Here is an 18,803-nt window from a genome sequence, read left to right as displayed (position 1 = left end):
CCAGGTCACTATCCACACCTCCCCTCCCGGGAGCCTGTGCAGCCCACCACTGCCAGGGTCCCGTGATCCAGGGACAACTTGTGATCCAGGGACAACTTCCCCCGGAGAACACAGGGTGTGCCTCAGGCTGTTGCAATGTCACGCCAGTCTCTGCCGCAGGCTCAGCCCGCATTTTGTACCCCTCCCTCCCCCCAGCCTGAACCCCTCCCTCCGCCTGCCTGAGTGAGCCAGAGCCCCCTAATCAGCCGCGCCTTTAACTCCATCCTGTCTGGGTGAAGAACAGACTCTAGAGGGCGACCTACATGCAGAGGTGGGTCCAAATACAAAGCTGAACCCCAGGAGCTGTGCGGACAAAGAAGAGACAGGGAAATCTCTCCCAGCAGCCTCAGGAGCAGCGGATTAAATCTCCACAATCAACTTGATGTACCCTGCAAATGTGGAATACCTGAATAGACAAGGAATCATCCCAAATTGAGGAGGTGGACTTTGGGAACAACGATATATATATATTTTTCCCTTTTTCTCTTTTTCTGAGTGTGTATGTGCACGGTTCTGTGCGTGATTTTGTCTGTATAGCTTTGCATTTACCATTTGTCCTAGGGTTCTGTCTGTCCATTTTTTTATTAGTATAGTTTTTAGTGCTTGTTATCATTGGTGGATTTGTTTTCTCTTTTTTCTTTTTTTATTACATTCTAATTTTTTATTTTTAATAATTACTTTTTACTTTAATTATTTTATTTTTCTTTCTTTCTTTTTTTCTCCCTTTTCTTCTCAGCCATGTGGCTGACAGGGCCTTGGTGCTCTGGCTGGATGTCAGGCCTGTGCCTCTGAGGTGGGAGAGCCGAGTTCAGGTCACTGATCCACCAGAGACCTCCCAGCCCCACGTGATATCAAACAGCAAAAGCTCTCCCACAGAACTCCATCTCAATGCTAAGACCCAGCTCCACTCAACGACCAATAAGCTATACAGTGCTGGACACGCTATGCCAAACAATTAGCAAGACAAGAACACAACTCCACCCATTAAGACAGAGGCTGGCTAAAATAATAATAAGGTCACAGACACCCTAAAACACACCACCAGACGCGGTCCTGCCCACCAGAAAGACAAGATTCAGCCTCCTCCACCAGAACACAGGCACCAGTCCCCTCCACCAGGAAGCCTACACAAGTCACTGAACCAACCTTATCCACTGGGGACAGACACCAAGAACAATGAGAACTATGAACCTGCAGCCTGCAAAAAGGAGACCCCCAAACACAGTAAGTAAAGCAAAATGAGAAGGCAGAGAAACACACAGCAGATGAAGGAGCTAGGTAAAAACCCACCAAACCAAAAAAATGAAGAGGAAATAGGCAGTCTACCTGAAAAAGAATTCAGAGTAATGCTAGTAAAGATGATCCAAACTCTTGAAAACAGAATGGAGAAAATACAAGAAACGTTTAACAAGGATATAGAAGAACTAAAGAGTATACAAACAATGGTGAACAACACAGTAAGTGAAATTTAAAATTTTCTAGAAGGAATCAATAGGAGAATAACTGAGGCAGAAGAACAGATAAGTGACCTGGAAGATAAAATAGTGTAAATAACTACTGCAGAGCAGAATAAAGAAAAAAGAATGAAAAGAATGGAGAACAGTCTCAGAGACCTCCAGGCAAAATTAAACACAACAACATTCGAATTATAGGGGTCCCAGAAAAAGAAGAGAAAAAGAAAGGGACTGAAAAAATATTTGAAGAGATTATAGTTGAAAACTTCCTTAATATGGGAAAGGAAATAGTTAATCAACTCCAGGGAGCGCAGAGAGTTCCATTTAGGATAATCTAAGGAGAAACACTCCAAGACACATATTAATCAAACTATCAAAAATTAAATACAAAGAAAACATATTAAAAGCAGCAAGGGAAAAACAACAAATAGCATATAAGGGAATCCCCATAAGGTTAACAATGGATCTTTCAGCAGAAACTCTGCAAGCCAGAAGGGAGTGGCAGGACATACTTAAAGTGATGAAAAGGAAAAACCTACAACTAAGATTACTCTACCCAGAAAGGACCTCATTCATTTTCAACACAGAAATTAAAACCTTTACACACAAGCAAAAGCTAAGAGAATTCAGCACCACCAAACCAGCTTTACAACAAAGGCTAAAAGAACTTCTCTAGACAGGAAAAACAAAAGAAGGAAAAGACCTACAATAACAAACCCAAAACAATTAAGAAAATGGTAATAGGAACATACATATCGATAATTACCTTAAATGAAAATGGATTAAATGCTCCAACCAAAAGACACAGACTGGCTGAATGGATACAAAAACAAGACCCAAATATATGCTGTCTACAAGAGACCCACTTCAGACCTAGGGACACATACAGACTGACACTGAGGGGATGGAAAAAGACATTTCATGCAAATGGAAATCAAAAGAAAGCTGGAGTAGCAATTCTCATATCAGACAAAATAGACTTTAAAATAAAGACTATTATAAGAAACAAAGAAGGATACTACATAATAATCAAGGCACCAATCCAAGAAGAAGATATAACAATTGTAAATATTTATGCACCCAACATAGGAGCACCTCAATACATAAGGCAAACGCTAACAGCCATAAAAGGGGAAATTGACAGGAACACAATCATAGTAGGGGACTTTAACACCCCACTTTCACCAATGGACAGATCATCTAAAATGAAAATAAACAAGGAAACACAAGCTTTAAATGATACATTAAACAAGATGGACTTAATTGATATTTACAAGACATTCTATTCAAAAACAACTGAATTCACTTTCTTCTCAAGTGCTCATGGAACATTCTCCAGGATAGATCATATCTCGGGTCACAAATCAAGCCTTGGTAAATTTAAGAAAATTGAAATCGTATCAAGTATCTTTTCCGACCACAATTCTATGAGACTAGATATCAATTACAGGAAAAAAAACTGTAAACAATACAAACACATGGAGGCTAAACAATACAGTACTTCACAACCAAGAGATCACTGAAGAAATCAAAGAGGAAATCAAAAAATACCTAGAAACAAATGACAACGAAAACATGACGACCCAAAACCTATGGGATGCAGCAAAAGCAGTTCTAAGAGGGAATTTTATAGTAATACAATCCTACCTTAAGAAACAAAATATCTCAAATAAACAACCTAACATTACACCTAAAGCAATTAGAGAAAGAACAAAAAAAAAATACTACCAAAGTTAGCAGGTGGAAAGAAATCATAAAGATCAGATCAGAAATAAATGAAAAAGAAAGAAGGAAACAATAGCAAAGACCAACAAAACTAAAGCTGGTTCTTTGAAAAGATAAACAAAATTGATACACCATTACCCAGACTCATCAAGAAATAAAAAGGAGAAGACTCAAATCAATAGAATTAGAAATGAAAAAGGAGAAGTAACAACTGACACTGCAGAAATACAAAGGACCATGAGAGATTACTACAAGCAACTATATGCCAATAAAATGGACAACCTGGAAGAAATGGACAAATTCTTAGAAAAGCACAGCCTTCCAAGACTAAACCAAGAAGAAATATAAATATAAACAGATCAATCAATCACATGCACTGAAATTGACACTGTGATTAAAAATCTTCCAACAAAAGTCCAGGACCAGATGGCTTCACAGGCAAATTCTATCAAATACTTAGAGAAGAGCTAACACCTATCCTTCTCAAACTCTTCCAAAATATAGCAGAGAGAGGAACACTCTCAAACTCATTCTACGAGGCCACCATCACCCTGATACCAAAACCAGATAACAATGTCACAAAGAAAGAAAACTACAGGCCAATATCACTGATGAACATAGATGCAAAAATCATCAACAAAATACTAGCAAACAGAACCCAACAGCACATTAAAAGGATCATACACCATAATCAAGTAGGGTTTATCCCAGGAATACAAGGATTCTTCAATATATGCAAATCAATCAATGTGATACACCATATTAACTAATTGAAGAATAAAAAACATATGATCATCTCAATAAATGCAGAAAAAGCTTTCAACAAAATCCAACACCCATTTATGATAAAAACCCTCCAGAAAATAGGCATAGAGGGAACTTACCTCAACATAATAAAGGCCATATATGACAAACCCACAGCCAAAAGGTATTCACCATGGTAAAAAACTGAAACCATTTCTTCTACGATCAGGAACAAGACAAGGTTGCCCACTCTCACCACTATTACTCAACATAGTTTTGGAAGTTTTAGCCACAGCAATCAGAGAAGAAAAACAAATAAAAGGAATCCAAATTGGAAAAGAAGAAGTAAAGCTGTCACTGTTTGTAGATGACATGTTACTATACATAGAGAATCCTAAAGATGCTATAAGAAAAGTGCTAGAACTAATCAATGAATTTGGTAAAGTAGCAGGATACAGAATTAATGCACAGAAATCTCTTGCATTTCTATACACTAATGATGAAAAATCTGAAAGAGAAATTAAGGAAACATTCCCATTTACCACTGCAACAAAAAGAATAAAATATCTAGGAATAAACCTACCTAAGGAGGCAGAAAACTGTATAGTTTTCTGTATGCAGAAAACTATAAGACACTGATTAAAGAAATTAAAGATGATACCAACAGATGGAGAGATATACCATGTTCTTGGATTGGAAGAATCAACACTGTGAAAATGACTATACTACCCAAAGTAATCTACAGATTCAATGCAATCCCTGTCAAACTACCAATGGCATTTTTCACAGAACTAGAACAAAACATCTTAAAGTTTGTATGAAGACACAAAAGATACCAATTAGCCAAAGCAATCTTGAGAAAGAAAAACGGAGCTGGAGGAATGAGGATCCCTGACTTCAGACTATACTACAAAGCTACAGTAATCAAGACAGTATGGTATGGTACTCACACAAAAAACAGAAATATAGATCAATGGAACAGGATAGAAAGCCCAGAGATAAACCCACACACATATGGTCACCTTACATTTGATAAGGGAGACAAGACTATACAATGGAGAAAAGACAGCCTCTTCAATAAGTGGTGCTCAGAAAACTGGACAGCTACATGTAAAAGAATGAAATTAGAACACTCCCTAACACCATACACAAAAATAAACTCAAAATGGATTAAAGACCTAAATGTAAGGCCAGACAGTATCAAACTCTTAGAGGAAAACATAGGCAGAACACTCTGTGACATAAATCACAGCAAGATCCTTTTTGACCCACCTCCTAGAGAAACTGAAATAAAAACAAGAATAAACAAATAAGACCTAATGAAACTTAAAAGCTTTTATACAGCAAAGGAAACCATAAACAAGACAAAAAGGCAACCCTCAGAATGGGAGAAAATATTTGCAAACGAATCAACTGACAAAGGATTAATCTCCAAAATTTACAAGCAGCTCATGAGCTCAAAAAAAAAAAAAATCCAATCCAAAAATGGGCAGAAGACCTAAACAGACATTTCTCTAAAGAAGATATACAGATTGCCAACAAACACATGAAAGAATGCTCAACATCACTAGTCATTAGAGAAATGCAAATCAAAACTACAATGAGGTATCACCTCACACCAGTCAGAATGGCCATCATCAAAAAATCTACAAACAATAAATGCTATAGAGGGTGTGGAGAAAAGGGAACCCTCTGGCCGTGTTGGTGGGAGTGTAAATTGATATAGCCACTATGGAGAACAGTATGGAGCTTCCTTAAAAAACTAAAAATAGAACTACCATACGACCCAGCAATCCCGCTACTGGGAATATACCCTATGAAAAGCGTAATTCAAAGAGAGTCATGTGGGCTTCCCTGGTGGCGCAGTGGTTGAGAGTCCGCCTTCTGATGCAGGGTACACGGGTTAGTGCCCCAGCCCGGCAGGATCCCGCATGCTGCAGAGCAGCTGGGCCCGTGGGCCATGGCCGCTGGGCCTGAGCGTCCGGAGCCTGTGCTCCGCGATGGGAGAGGCCTTGGCAGTGAGAGGCCCGCATACCACCAAAAAAAAAAAAAAGAGTCATGTACCAGTGTTCATTGCAGCTCTATTTACAATAGCCAGGGCATGGAAGCAACCTAAGTGTCCATCGACAGATGAATGGATGAAGATGTGGCATATATATACAATGGAATATTACTCAGCCATAAAAAGAAACGAAATTGAGTTATTTGTAGTGAGGTGAATGGACCTAGAGTCTGTCAAACAGAGTGAAGTAAGTCAGAAAAAGAAAAACAAATATCGTGTGCTAACACATATTATCGAATTAAAAAAATGGTTCTGAAGAACCTAGGGGCAGGACAGGAATAAACACACAGATGTACAGAAAGGACTTGAGGATCTGGGGAGGGGGAAGGGTAAGCTGGGATGAAGTGAGAGAGTGGCATGGACTTCTATATACTACCAAATGTAAAATATATAGCTAGTGGGAAGCAGCCGCATAGCACACAGAAATCAGCTTGGTGCTTTGTGACCACCTAGAGGGTTGGGATAGGGAAGGTGGGAGGGAGATGCAAGAGGGAGGAGATATGAGGATATATGTATATGTGTAACTGATTCACTTTGTTATAAAGCAGAAACACATCACTGTAAAGCAATTATACTCCAATAAAGATGTTAAAAAATAATAATAATAACTTTAAGCAATTTAATTGGGTTAAGGATCATACAGATCTTTATTTATACAAAATAAGTGAGCCAACCTGTAATGTACTTACACTATACTTGACACATAATGAGCCTTCAATGAACATCAGCAATTTATTCATTATTATTGTTTATATTTCCTCAACTGGACATTGTTCAAATCTTTAATTCATATCTAAGGTTAACTTTTTTCAGACACCCCCCCCCCCAAATAAGAAACTGTAACTCAAGTTTATTGATAAATACCTGAATACACTTAATTCCACATAAGCAGCTATTATACAAAACACTGTGTTGTACAAAAAGCTATTATACAAAACCTATCATATAGGTTCTAGTGGAAAAATACAATCACAAATAATACATCTCCCTGATCTCAAAAAGTTCACACAAAGGTTATTTGCTGAGCCTTCTGCGGGAAATTATAGGCTTGGTCAATACAGTAAAAAGCTATTTTGGAAACAATGCATCCATTGTAGAGCTGAAAGAAACTTGAGACTGCATCTAGTCCTGCTGGAAACACCAGCTCTGGTGGGCAGTTACTAGGTTGTGGGGTCAGGTGGATCCTGTGGTCCAATAAATTATGAGAAATGTGGTCAAAAACAAAGTTGGACAAGATGCTGTACTCCCCGCTTCTTCCTTCTAATAGCTCTCAAGATGGTAATGCTCACCATGAATATTTAAAGACAGGTACAAGGGACATGGTATTCAGAATTTCTCAAATTTGACCAAGAACTTTTTTTTTTTTTTTTTTTTTTTTTGCGGCACGTGGGCCTCTCACTGTTGTGGCCTCTCCCGTTGAGGAGCACAGGCTCTGGACGCGCAGGCTAAATGGCCACGGCTCATGGGCCCAGCCGTTCCACGGCATGTGGGATCTTCCCAGATCGGGGCATGAACCCGTGTCCCCTGCATCGGCAGGCAGACTGTCAACCACTGCACCACCAAGGAAGCCCAAGAACACATTTTAAAGCAGCAGATAACAACCATAAGGAAAAAATCCAGCTAGTTCCAAGCCCCACTCTCCTCTTTAACTCTCGAAGAAGCTGGGGCCCAGGGGCACAAGTGACTTTTCTAAGGGTCATCTGTGAGTGGAAAGGCTGAGGGTTCACCCTGAAACGTCACCCTGTCAGAATGTGCGTTTTTACACTCTACTGCTTTGCCTCAACTCAATTAGGTGGGGGAGGGGAATAGGGGCGGGGAAGATAGGAAGGGCCGGCCACAGAAACCCAAATGGGAAACCTGATTCCTGTGTGGTTAATGGCCATCAAACATCGCTTTTCTTTTCTTCCATCCCCTTTCAATACAGGTCAAATTTCATAACCAAAAAAAGAAAGAAAAAAAATCTCTATATGAGTCAAATAAGAAATCTAGTGTATTATTTTCTTACACTTACACTTTATTTTTAACCTCCCTACCCCACCTCCCCAAAATGGTATTACTGAGCATGATCAACCTACCTTGTAAGGCTGACTTTCGCCATGTTCCAAAATCACAGCTACCATCAAACACTGGTCCCTTTCCTAATGGGTCCAATTTAGCACAGAGACTAATCCTCAAAATAACCAGAAACATCTAAGGATGTTACAGAACCAAACTTGGGTCCACACATCTGTGCACAGTAAAGCCAATCTACTGACACTGGGTTATGGTGAAGAAAAATGCAGCTTTTATTGTAAGGCGCCAGACAAGGAGTCTGGGGCTGCCAATGCTCAAAAAAACCCCGAACTCTCGACGGTTTTGGGGAAACAGGTTTTTTTAGGCAAACTTTGGAGGGGAGGTCTGCAGGGTGTGTGCCCTTCCTCTGATTTGTTGGTGGTGAGGCAACAGGGTGGTGTTACAACAATCTCAATCACCAGCCCTCTGGTTCCAACCAGTCTGGGGCCCACAGGCCTGAAGTTACCACCCTCCACCTGGGTGGGGGGGCCTTAGTTCCCGTAAAAGAGATCAGAGATCCCTTCAGGAGAAACCAGGGCCCTGACTGATGGCTGTACTATTTGTTCCTTGACTGCCTTTCCTTTGTTTCTGCATTCCCTCCCTCCTCTTAGTAACTATTTGAATCTGACCTTTGGAACTCAGGGAAGGTCTAGGAGGCTAAAATCTTTTCCCTACAAGCAAGCAGTGGTCTGGCATGGAAAGCCTTTGTACTTGGGAGGGCTCCACAGGGTCCTGCTTGGTTTCATGGATACCAAACAAGGTGTTCAAAGGCACTCATTTTGATTTGTGCATGTGTTTGAAAATCTTGTATTTTTTTTTTTTTTTTTCCTTTTTTGGCCGGGCTGTGCAGCATGCAGGATCTTAGTTCCCCTGCATTGGGAGCGTGGAGTCTTAACCACTGGACCGCCTGGGAAGTCCTGAAAATCTTGTATTTTTATAGCCATGCCTATTTTCAGGGAACTTGCAAGTTCTCTGATAAAAGGCAATCAACGCAATATTGTTAGGTTGACTATAATGTACTTTTAAAAAACTTCAGCAGAGCCAGTAAGATGTAAATGTGCTGGTTTTCATCTATACCTGGGAGCTAGAGAGTTCAAGAGCCCTAAAGGGGAACACAATCCTGGGACAGCCGCACTCTAGTGGCAGCTACTACTAGTGCTTCAAGTATTTTCACTGCAAACCAGAGGCTTTGTTAATTAGCAGGAGTGTTAGAACTGGATCTTCCTGGGTGAAGCTAATGACTTTGATTAACATGGCATTTGAGAAAAGAGTGGACAAAGATGAGAACAGGATGCTCTGTCTATGTGGATGGATTAGGGATATTCTAGAGGCACGTCCTACGCTTACATCCAAAGGACACATAAGCCTGGCAAGTCGAATAGCCTGGGATGGTGCCCTGGGAACATTCCTGGGTCCAGCTGCTGATTCCAGAAAATTCGTGCAACATGATGGTCAGCTGAATCCTGCTGGAATGTCTGACACCCTGTGTCTCAAGTCAACCTTTTGCGGGAGAGGCAGTCAGAGCCCCAAGACAGGACACAGCTGACCTGGACTGGCTTTTTAACCTTCACCTGCCCAGAGAACTGCAGCCCTCCACCAATCTCTGCTTGCCAAAAATACCCAAACTGGCTTGTATGGGTGCACGGACAACAGCAATGACGTGGCTAGTGAATGAAAGAACGGGAAGCCACATGACTTAAAGCATTTACCTGTCCCAGAGCAAAGGGCTGACAACAAGATTTCTTGAAGTTCCATGGCTTTTTGTACTTGTTTTTTAAAGTGTTCAAAGTGGCTTGTTTAAAGGAAGTTTAATGTACACATTTCAAGGGAAACAAGACACAGCATTCAATTCCTTCCAGAGTTTGAGCACTTATTTTTACTCTAATAGCAATTTTATTTTCCACTGAGTGAACTACAGGAGCATATCATGGGGAAGAGGCAGTTTTAGATTAAAGTTTACAAGGAAAGCAAGTTTTCAGACTGTCCTGTGTGTGTGTGTGTGTGGAAAGAGACACAGCAGTTTGACTTAAAGATTTTAATGATAAGCTTACAAAATTTTTACTACAAACACTAAGAGTAAAAGCTTTAAGTACCTTCAATATATGTATATTTCTTTAAAAATTAAACATACTACTGTACATATGTACCTTAAATGATGTGCATTACAAAACAAAAAGGTGGAGCAAGAGGAAATAAAACCTATTAGCTTAATCACTTAGGGCACAAAAGTTCTTGCTCACTACAAATTTTTATTAATATTTGTAATGAAAGCAATATACTAAATATGCTTCATTATTTTTGAAAACCCCCAATTACTTTGTGATCCAGCGCTTGAATGACTGCTTCCAAGCTCAGTGTACTGTAACATTTTGCTTTAATGGCTGTCTGGGGTGACAGGGATACACTGGCAAAACAGCAGAACACACTTAGCTCTGCTTCCCAAATCTTGATACTTTTCTGTCTATTGACCATTTATAAAAAGCTTCTTGATGAGATTCAACTGGTAAAGTTTCAATCAGTCGTTCCAGTCTCAGGTGTCACATTTTTATAAACTCAACAAATATTCAAAACTTACTGATATACGTCACCTAAAACATTTTAACAGGCAGACAATTCTGTTTCCAAGTTCTTAAAAGTTTTTTCTGGGACTTCCCTGGCGGTCCAATGGTTGAGACTCCACACTTCCACTGCAGGAGGCATGGGTTCGATCCCTGGTCTGGGAACGAAGATCCCACACGCTGTGTGGTGTGGCCAAAAATTTAAAAATAAAAATAAGGGCTTTCCTGGTGGCACGGTGGTTAAGAATCCGCCTGCCAATGCAGGGGACACGGGTTCGATCCCTGGTCCGGGAAGATCCCACATGCCACGGAGCAACTAAGCCCCTGCGAGCCACAGCGACTGAGCCCACGGGCTAGAGCCCATGCTCTGCAACAAGAGAAGCCACCACAATGAGAAGCCCGATCACCGCAACTAGTGAAAGCCCGTGCACAGCGCAGCGACAAAGACCCAACTCAGCCAAAAATAAAAATCAATTTTTTTTAATAAATAAATAAAATGAAAATTAAAAGGTTTTTCTTTTGGGAAGGGGACAGTTTTGATAACTCACAGATCTACCATATTTCTTGGCAACATGTTCACATCCTAATGCAAACGTTTTCCAAATGCCTCTGTAGCATAAATTCCTTCTGAAAAGCACTCTCCCTCTCCTTGTCAGAATTTCACTTATCTTGGATTGTTCCTGCTCTCCAAAGTAGCTGCAACTACTGACAGGCACAGCAAAACTGGGAAAGGGCAGCAAATCTGGAAACCTTGTCTTTTGTTAAAAAAAAGATGCAAACACCTGTAAACTCAACTGCTCTTAGGTGGGTGCCGGAAAGAGAAGCAGGGATGCTGAGTGGGGCGAAGATGGTGACACTCCCTCCCCAGAGCATTATAAAGGATGGTAAAGCATCTTCCACCTGAAGCTGCAATTCTCTCTCATGCCCTGACACACATCCAACAAGGCGAATGCTCAACTTCAGCTCCCGCGGCTGAGAATCAAACCTCAGGACACCTGTAACCAACTCTCGGCTAAGTCTCAGTTCACCGTTTGAGAGATGCTGTGATTTAAAGCCTTTGTGTTGATAAAACTACTACATAACTCAATGATACCCTGTCACTGGCAAATTGCAACACTTCACAATATGCTTAAGGGTGAGGTGAGGAGGGCCCCACCTGGGTGAGGAATCCCAGCCTCCTCCTCCTCCTTAGGAAATCACACTCCTCCAACAGGACAGCAGATCCAGAAGGCACCACTGGCAGCACAGACTTTAGTAAGACAGCTTGGTTTCCTTCTTAAATATTTACAAAATTATAAATAGAAGGTCTTACACTTTCCTTCAACACCCGCATAGAATCGTCATTCGCCTCCTGCTTTGGATGCCAATCTATTTCGTTCATAATGGTCTCAACCTAATTGTTCATACACAATAGGCAAATACAGTAAATTTCAAGTAACAGGCTGCAGCTCAAGGGGGCAGAATGGCTTTAAATGGTCTGGTAGCCAAGGGAGTGGCTCTCAACCTTGGCTGTACACATGCTGGAACTACCGGGGAGCTTTCCAAGAATACCGATCCCCCTCCCTGGGGCTGAGCTGTTTTTTACAACACTTCTGACACCAAATGCGGGGGTTTTTCCTCCTGACACCCACCAATTCTGACACCAACTGGGTACTCAACCGTTCAGTTCAATTCTGTCATGAACTAGCTGGAGTCAGCCCAGACCCCACAGATTAAGGGCTCAGTCCCACAACACTGCCCGCACTTCAGTCATCAGCTGCAAATGGGGTGCCCAGGCAAATTATAAATTTGGGGGTTCCATGAATTCAGTGTTCCTCATGACACCCCAACCCCAGGTTCAAAAATTTGCTAGCACAGCTAGGATTCCAGAAAACACTTTACTTACTACTACAGCTTATTAGAAAGCATACAACTCATGAACAGCCAAAAGGAAGAGATACATAGGGCAAGGTATGGGGGGACAGGCACCGAGCTTCCTGGCTACTCCTCCTGGCAGGCTGCCCCTGCTTAGCACCTTGATGTGTGCAGCAACCCAGAAGCTCTCCAAACGGTGTTGTTCAAGTGTTTTTATAACCCAATCCCTAGCACCTCCTCCCCTTCCCAGAGGTCACCGTGTGGGGCTGAAAAGTTCCAACCCTCTTAATTACTTGGTCTTTCTAGTGACCAGTCTCATCCTGAGGGTACCTAGGGTCCCTTCTCACTCCCACATCCTCAGCCTCTCCCATCTCTACTAGAAACTTCCCAACAGCATTAGAATACATTCAAGTTTCTTCAATCTCGATTTGAAAAAACAAGCCCAAAACAAACAAGCAGAGAGTGGGCCACAGATGCCATATTTCCTCCCTACCCCGCAGGTGTACCTGGCTTCTCAGTCTTAACCAATTTCTTCTCTTCATCCAAGCACAATGATCAAACTCTCCACGACCAGCCCCCTCCCCTTCTCATTCTACACCCCTCTTTGGATGATCTTTTCTCAGCATCTCATGCTCTTACAGACTGAGCTAGCGGAGCACTGGAGGAACTTTTTCATATGCAATGATTCTTTGCAATACCTCCCAAACATGTTATTTCCACTCCAGATCTCTTTCAGGAGTTCCCGTTGCCTACTCCCTGAGACTCCACCTGGACGTCTCACAAGCAAACAGATATGGTTGGAATTACCTTCCCTCTCCCACTTTGTACCAACCCACCCCTCCTCCAGTGCTTTCAACCATACAGGGTTTCACCATCCTATCCCACTCAGATATTTATGCCAAACTTTTAAATCATCCTTGATACCTCCCCCTCTCTATCAACTATATCCAAATAGTCACTACCTTCTTACTGATTTTTAACTACTAACTCAATGTCCCTCTCCCTCTCTCCCTCCTTCCCAAGCCCCCCCTCTATCCCTGGGTGACTGAAAAGCCTTTGCACTATTGCACCCAATTCTCCCCCTCCCCAGGGTAGCTGCATATGACTGTACAGGCTGTGCCCACACAAAGTGACTGGCTCAGGGGGCTGCCTTTAGGCCCTATCTAGTGGGACAAGCAGTACATCTTTTCTAATTGGTCCACCCAGAAGGGAAGCCTTTTTCTGGTTTGCACAAAGGCACTGTATATGCCAACAGGGCTTACCCCTCCAAACACAGCAGTGACGATATCATTTTTAAAACCCAAATATAATCATCTCATCTCCCATTTGAAGCTTTCAATGAGATCCCCCTACCTTTTCATTAAAGTCCGAAGTCCAAAAAAATGACCCAAGAGGCCTCATCCCAAGCCACGTTCCTTCCTTGGTCTCAACCATTTCGGCCTGGAACTTTAAACCCTAATTCACCTGACTACTTCCTTCTCATTTTTAAAGCCTCATTTTAAATGTCTCTTTTTAGGTGGACCTACCCTGAGTAATCCCCTCCCCTAAACTAGGTTAGGTCCCCAGGTTAAATGTTCTCTGGACATCTGTGCTTTTCTGAAGTACCACTTATGACTGTGATTGCCTGTGTGACTACGTGCTAGTCAGCCCCCTGCCACCCGCCCCCAGCCAGCCACTAGACTAAATGGTTCATAAAGGCAGGGACCCTCTATACCATTCACAGCTGTAGCCCCAGAGCTGACAATGCCTGGCATCCAACAGGTGCTCAGTAAATGGTTGTTCAATGAGTAAACAGGTGCAGGTACCCAGGCCCCTTGCAAACTATCTGGCTCCCTCTTTAGCAAAAGAAAAATTAATCATGGGAGGAAGTTCTTAGTAAATTTAGTGCACTGATTATCAAATGCACATAGACTCCTGATTGGAAATATTTGGACAATCAAAGAATCAGAAATTCTGGGTGCTTCATGGCAGCAGGAACACTTCTCTGGATTTGCATTTGTGACCACAATCCTCTTTTGAGCTATGGGCAGAGATTTACCAGTTTCCTGTGTGCTGTTGCACAGGACCAGCTCAACTGTCTGTCGCCACCCTGAAATTCTTCATAATATTTAAACAAGGGGCCTCACAAATTATGTAGCCAGTCCTGAGTCTTACAAATTAGTCTGATTTCTCTAAGGATGCATCGTTTATAACCAGGGCAACGTTTTCAACCTCCCAAGGTCTAAAAAAAGAGGATTATACTTGCAGGACATTTTTTCTTCTGATGAGCAGTATCATATAGTACTTAGCATTCTCTTTCATAAAATCAGGATATCTCAGACTACAGAAACATATGGTTGTCCTAGTTACTGCTGTTAGGCAAAAAGTTTTAAATTTCTTTTAAAACTAAACTCTACTCTGAACATGATTTAGATTGAGTCTCTCTTTTAAAATTTTTGCTTAAAATTTTTTATTTGTTGTTCTAATATTAGGGATTGTGTCAATTTTTTCAAATCAATAACCATGGTCCACTGATACTCCATCACCTTAAAAAAAAACTGAAAGACAATGAGCACACTAAAAAGAGAAAAATGAAAACTGCTGTGTAACTTCCTTTTAGCTTCCACATTTTAAACTTTAGAAACTTAACAGCTGCATCAAACACTTGAGATTTCTTTGGCGATAAAACCTGGCAGAATACACGTGGCCATTCACGAAGAACACTGGTTTAGTCATCCTTATTATAAAAATATTTTAAATGTCAGATGTTTAAACTTTACCAATAGCTTCTCTAGTCATTAGAAGTTTAAAGTTAACTGTGTTTAGTATACAATTTAGTTAATAAACATCTAGAGCATTTTAACTATTGGTGCATGTTTTTCTCAACTGGGTGACTCTGTTCCCCAGGGGACATCTGGCAATGTCTGGAGACATTTTTGGTTGTTATAAGTAGACGGAGGGGGGACTTCCCTGGTGATCCAGTGCTTAAGACTCCACCTTCCAATGCAGAGGACCCGGGTTTGATCCCTGGTTGGGGAACTAAGATCCCACGTGCCACGGGGGCAACTAAGCCCACCCACCACAACTACTGAGCACCTGTGCTCTAGAGCCAGAGCACCAAAACTAGAGAGAAGCCTGTAAACCACAACAAAGAGCTCGCATGCCGCAACTAAGACCTGTCGCAGCCTAATTAATTAATTAATTAATTTTTTAAAAAAATCCTAGACAGAGGAGACTGGTGGCATCCAGGTGAATCAAGCCAGGGACACTGCTACATATCTTACAATGTACAAGACAATCCCAACAGGAAATTATCTGGCCAAAAATGTCAAAAGTACCAAAGTTGAGAAACTCTGGTCTAAGCGTACATGCGTTTGCTACAGATAGGCAAAAGGACATATGAAAACCTGAAGCCATACCTTCTATATCAAAGCCATTGTGGTTAAAAGTACAGAAGGGCCCCAGGAGAAAGACCAGATTTATAACAATAGTCATTTGGGAACTCCCTTTTTAAGGCAGGGGAGTAAGGCATCTGACATCCTGAGCTAGAACCATGAATAAACAGTAACAAAATTCCTTGGTAGGCCCAAAAAAGACTACTTTCCTCAATGCGGCTACACTAATGTACACTTCATAGAAAACAGAAATTGAGATTCAGAAGAGATCATTTTCAATAGTATTACGTTGTTTCCTACCACCTCATTTCATGAAATATGTACAATATATACATCATAGGTCAGAATTTTTCATTCACTGGAGAATGTGATCACCAGGTATAGCAGTTTCTAAGAGATTTGAAAACAGATGATGCAGCATGAACCAAATTTGATTTGATTTCTTGTGTTTTAAAAAAGAAAAAAGAAGAGCCAATATTTAAAATCCCTTTTTACATATTTTTTAATAAAGATTTTTCAGTTATTGGGTGGGGGAACTCTGGTCACACTGGGCCAGAATTCCTGCATAGTTATAGGGAGGAAATGGCCAGTACCCACCCAGGTGTTGGCAGATCCTCTGCAGGTCATCTGGGACCAATCAAGGCCCATTTAGCTCTCCCCACACATTACTTGTTCGGTGCCTGTAAATTTGTTGATTTCATTTTGTATATGGTTGATAGTTCTCAAGAAAAACATGTTCCTTAGTGTTAAGCGACTAAATTGCGAATGGAAAAGAAGTAACTAGTGACTCGAAGCAGTCCTATAATTAATCAAGGATGAACTATAATTAATGAAGAATGGAATCCAGTACATACTCAGGGCCAAGGCTGAGAAGGCGCTTTCCAAGGCCAGGCTGAAGCAAAGGCAGAGGAGCTGACAGGAACCTTTAAACCCTCACCATGAAACGGGGAAAACAAACAAACAAACAAAACTTCTTTCATGTATCAATAAAACTGAGTAAAAGTAAATTCGCCGTATATTACATTGTTTTTAAACATAGAGGAGTTAGCCATTTCTGAGAACTCAAAATCTTCCCAGAACTACCATCCTGAAGGCCTGCAAAAAATCCATTAAGCAACAGCAGAGAGCCACAGAGCCTGAATTTTCCTTCTTGCCTTAACTGAAATCTGTTATCAAATCCTCTGGCAGGGGGGCTTGTTTGGAACTGCCTGGGTTCCTAGCAGGTAATTTACACTGATCTTTAACAACCATTCAGCCCTCCTCCTCCCCTTTATAATACAAATCTGCCTTTCAGAACAGCTCTAAAAGGGGGGCAGAATGCCCCAGAGGAACACGCAAGTCCCTGACCGGATGCCTCACCTACCCCTCACCAAATGCTGACCATGCTTTCTCTGAACACTGTATATCTTCCCAATTTGCCTCTTGTCCTACTAATTCTAAAATGAAGACTGTCTTCTCTCTAAAAAGAAATAACAAAGCCAAGGGTGTGCAGGATGCCAGATGATACAAGACTCACCTCCAACCCGACAGCCCTAAGGCAGAGGCTGGACCTACAAGCGACCTCATCCAACGGCAAAGATGAGAAGTGTACAGCAGGCAGGGGTGCCCTGTGTTTTGCTCGGCGTCCAGAGAAAGGGCTGCAAGGGGGGGAAAGAGCTGTGAGCGAGAGCTTCTTCCACCTTAAAAGCTAATAAACAAAAATTGGAACTATTTAAATCAGAAATTGGGTGCTAACAACACAAACCCAAAAAGAAACCTAAGAAGGGAGTAGAATGAGTTTAAGAAGAATCACCTGTTTCATCATAGACTCTGCAGCGCGCGTTTCCTAGACTTGGCGTGAAGGAGAGGGAACAGGAAGATGGGGAGACGCCTGAGGGCTTCAGAGCCCTTGAGTAGCGTCTCTTCCAGTGGTTTGCCCCAGGGTGAGTCATTTATTATCCGGGCGTAGGCTTCTTTATCAGTAGAATGCGGGTAATAAATGACTCTCCGCAGGGATACAGTTAGGTTTAAATGAAGTTAAAGCCTCTGGCGCGAAGGGACAGCTATGATTAACTGTTCGCTCCCAGACTATCCACGCCCGCAGCTGCTAACTCCGATTCCTAAGCTCCTACTCGCTACGTGGACCAGGGGGAAAGAGACCAGAAAAAGTGGCTTCCAGGTGACACTGGGCACCAGAGTCCTAGCCCCAGGCTCCCGTGACCGGACGGGAGAGTAGGGTCGAAGCAGGGCACCCTTCACCATCCCCGGCTCCAGGCGCACAAGCTCGAAACTGATTCCCACCGCGCGTCCTCCTTCTCCTGCCCCGGCTACGCTTCCTCTTCCCCGGCGGAGCTGACCCGGCTCGGGGCAGCGGGGTCCTGGCTAAGAGCCGGCTCTCTCCCTTCAGCCCATCCTTCCCCTTTCCTCCCCTGCAGCCAGGCAGCCGAGCAGGGGACCTGGTAGGGAGTTAGTAGAGAGTTAGTTACCAGCAGTGAGCTCCTGGTCCCGAGGACACTGGAAGGTGCTGGGCCGCGCGCTCCTCTCCTGGCTTTACGCTGCGCTGGGCTGCGCCGGTGGCGCTGGAGGACCTCGCCGCCCGGCCTCGGTCCGCCCACCCGCGAGCCCGCGAGCCACGCCCCTCGGGCCGCCCCTCCAGGCCCCGCCCAGCGCATCCCCGCCTGGCGGGCCTCACAGGCCTCGCCCGCCTCGCCCGCCTCACGCACCTCTGCTCTTGCAGGTGCCGCGGGCCACCCGGCAGAGGTCAGCACACCCTCAGGGCGTTTCCGTGGTCTGGGCGGAGGGCTGGACTCCGCGTGTTTCCTCTCTCTGCTTCCTCAGGTTGGCCCGAGTTCTTAGTTGGGAGAACCGCGTAAGGACTGGGCACGTGAGTGGCGTGTTTTACACCCCCTTCCTCAGAGGCAGGAAACGCGGGAAGCGCTGTCTTCTCTGATTTTAAAAATAA

The 18,803-nt window shown here is 42.8% G+C and overlaps 1 protein-coding gene across 3 annotated transcripts in view; it reads right to left on the bottom strand.

Moving 5' to 3' along the window:
- The window catches only part of GCNT1 (glucosaminyl (N-acetyl) transferase 1), a 68,494-nt gene extending 50,044 nt beyond the window's left edge, over positions 1 to 18,450 (bottom strand). The window contains exons 1-2 of one of the 3 annotated variants that reach the window (XM_059071211.2): positions 18,328 to 18,432; positions 17,379 to 17,499 (exon numbers count right to left, since the gene is read on the bottom strand). The gene's annotated coding sequence lies outside the window, so the exon portion shown is untranslated. Of the gene's footprint in view, positions 1 to 17,378; positions 17,500 to 18,327 lie in introns of all 3 variants that reach the window. The other 2 variants (XM_067039596.1, XM_067039595.1) reach the window with 2 other exon arrangements.
- Between the last annotated feature and the right edge of the window lie 353 nt (positions 18,451 to 18,803).

This window comes from Kogia breviceps, chromosome 8 (genome assembly GCF_026419965.1).
Source record: "Kogia breviceps isolate mKogBre1 chromosome 8, mKogBre1 haplotype 1, whole genome shotgun sequence".
Taxonomy (NCBI): domain Eukaryota; kingdom Metazoa; phylum Chordata; class Mammalia; order Artiodactyla; family Physeteridae; genus Kogia; species Kogia breviceps.
This window is presented reverse-complemented; position numbering and strand designations above follow the sequence as displayed.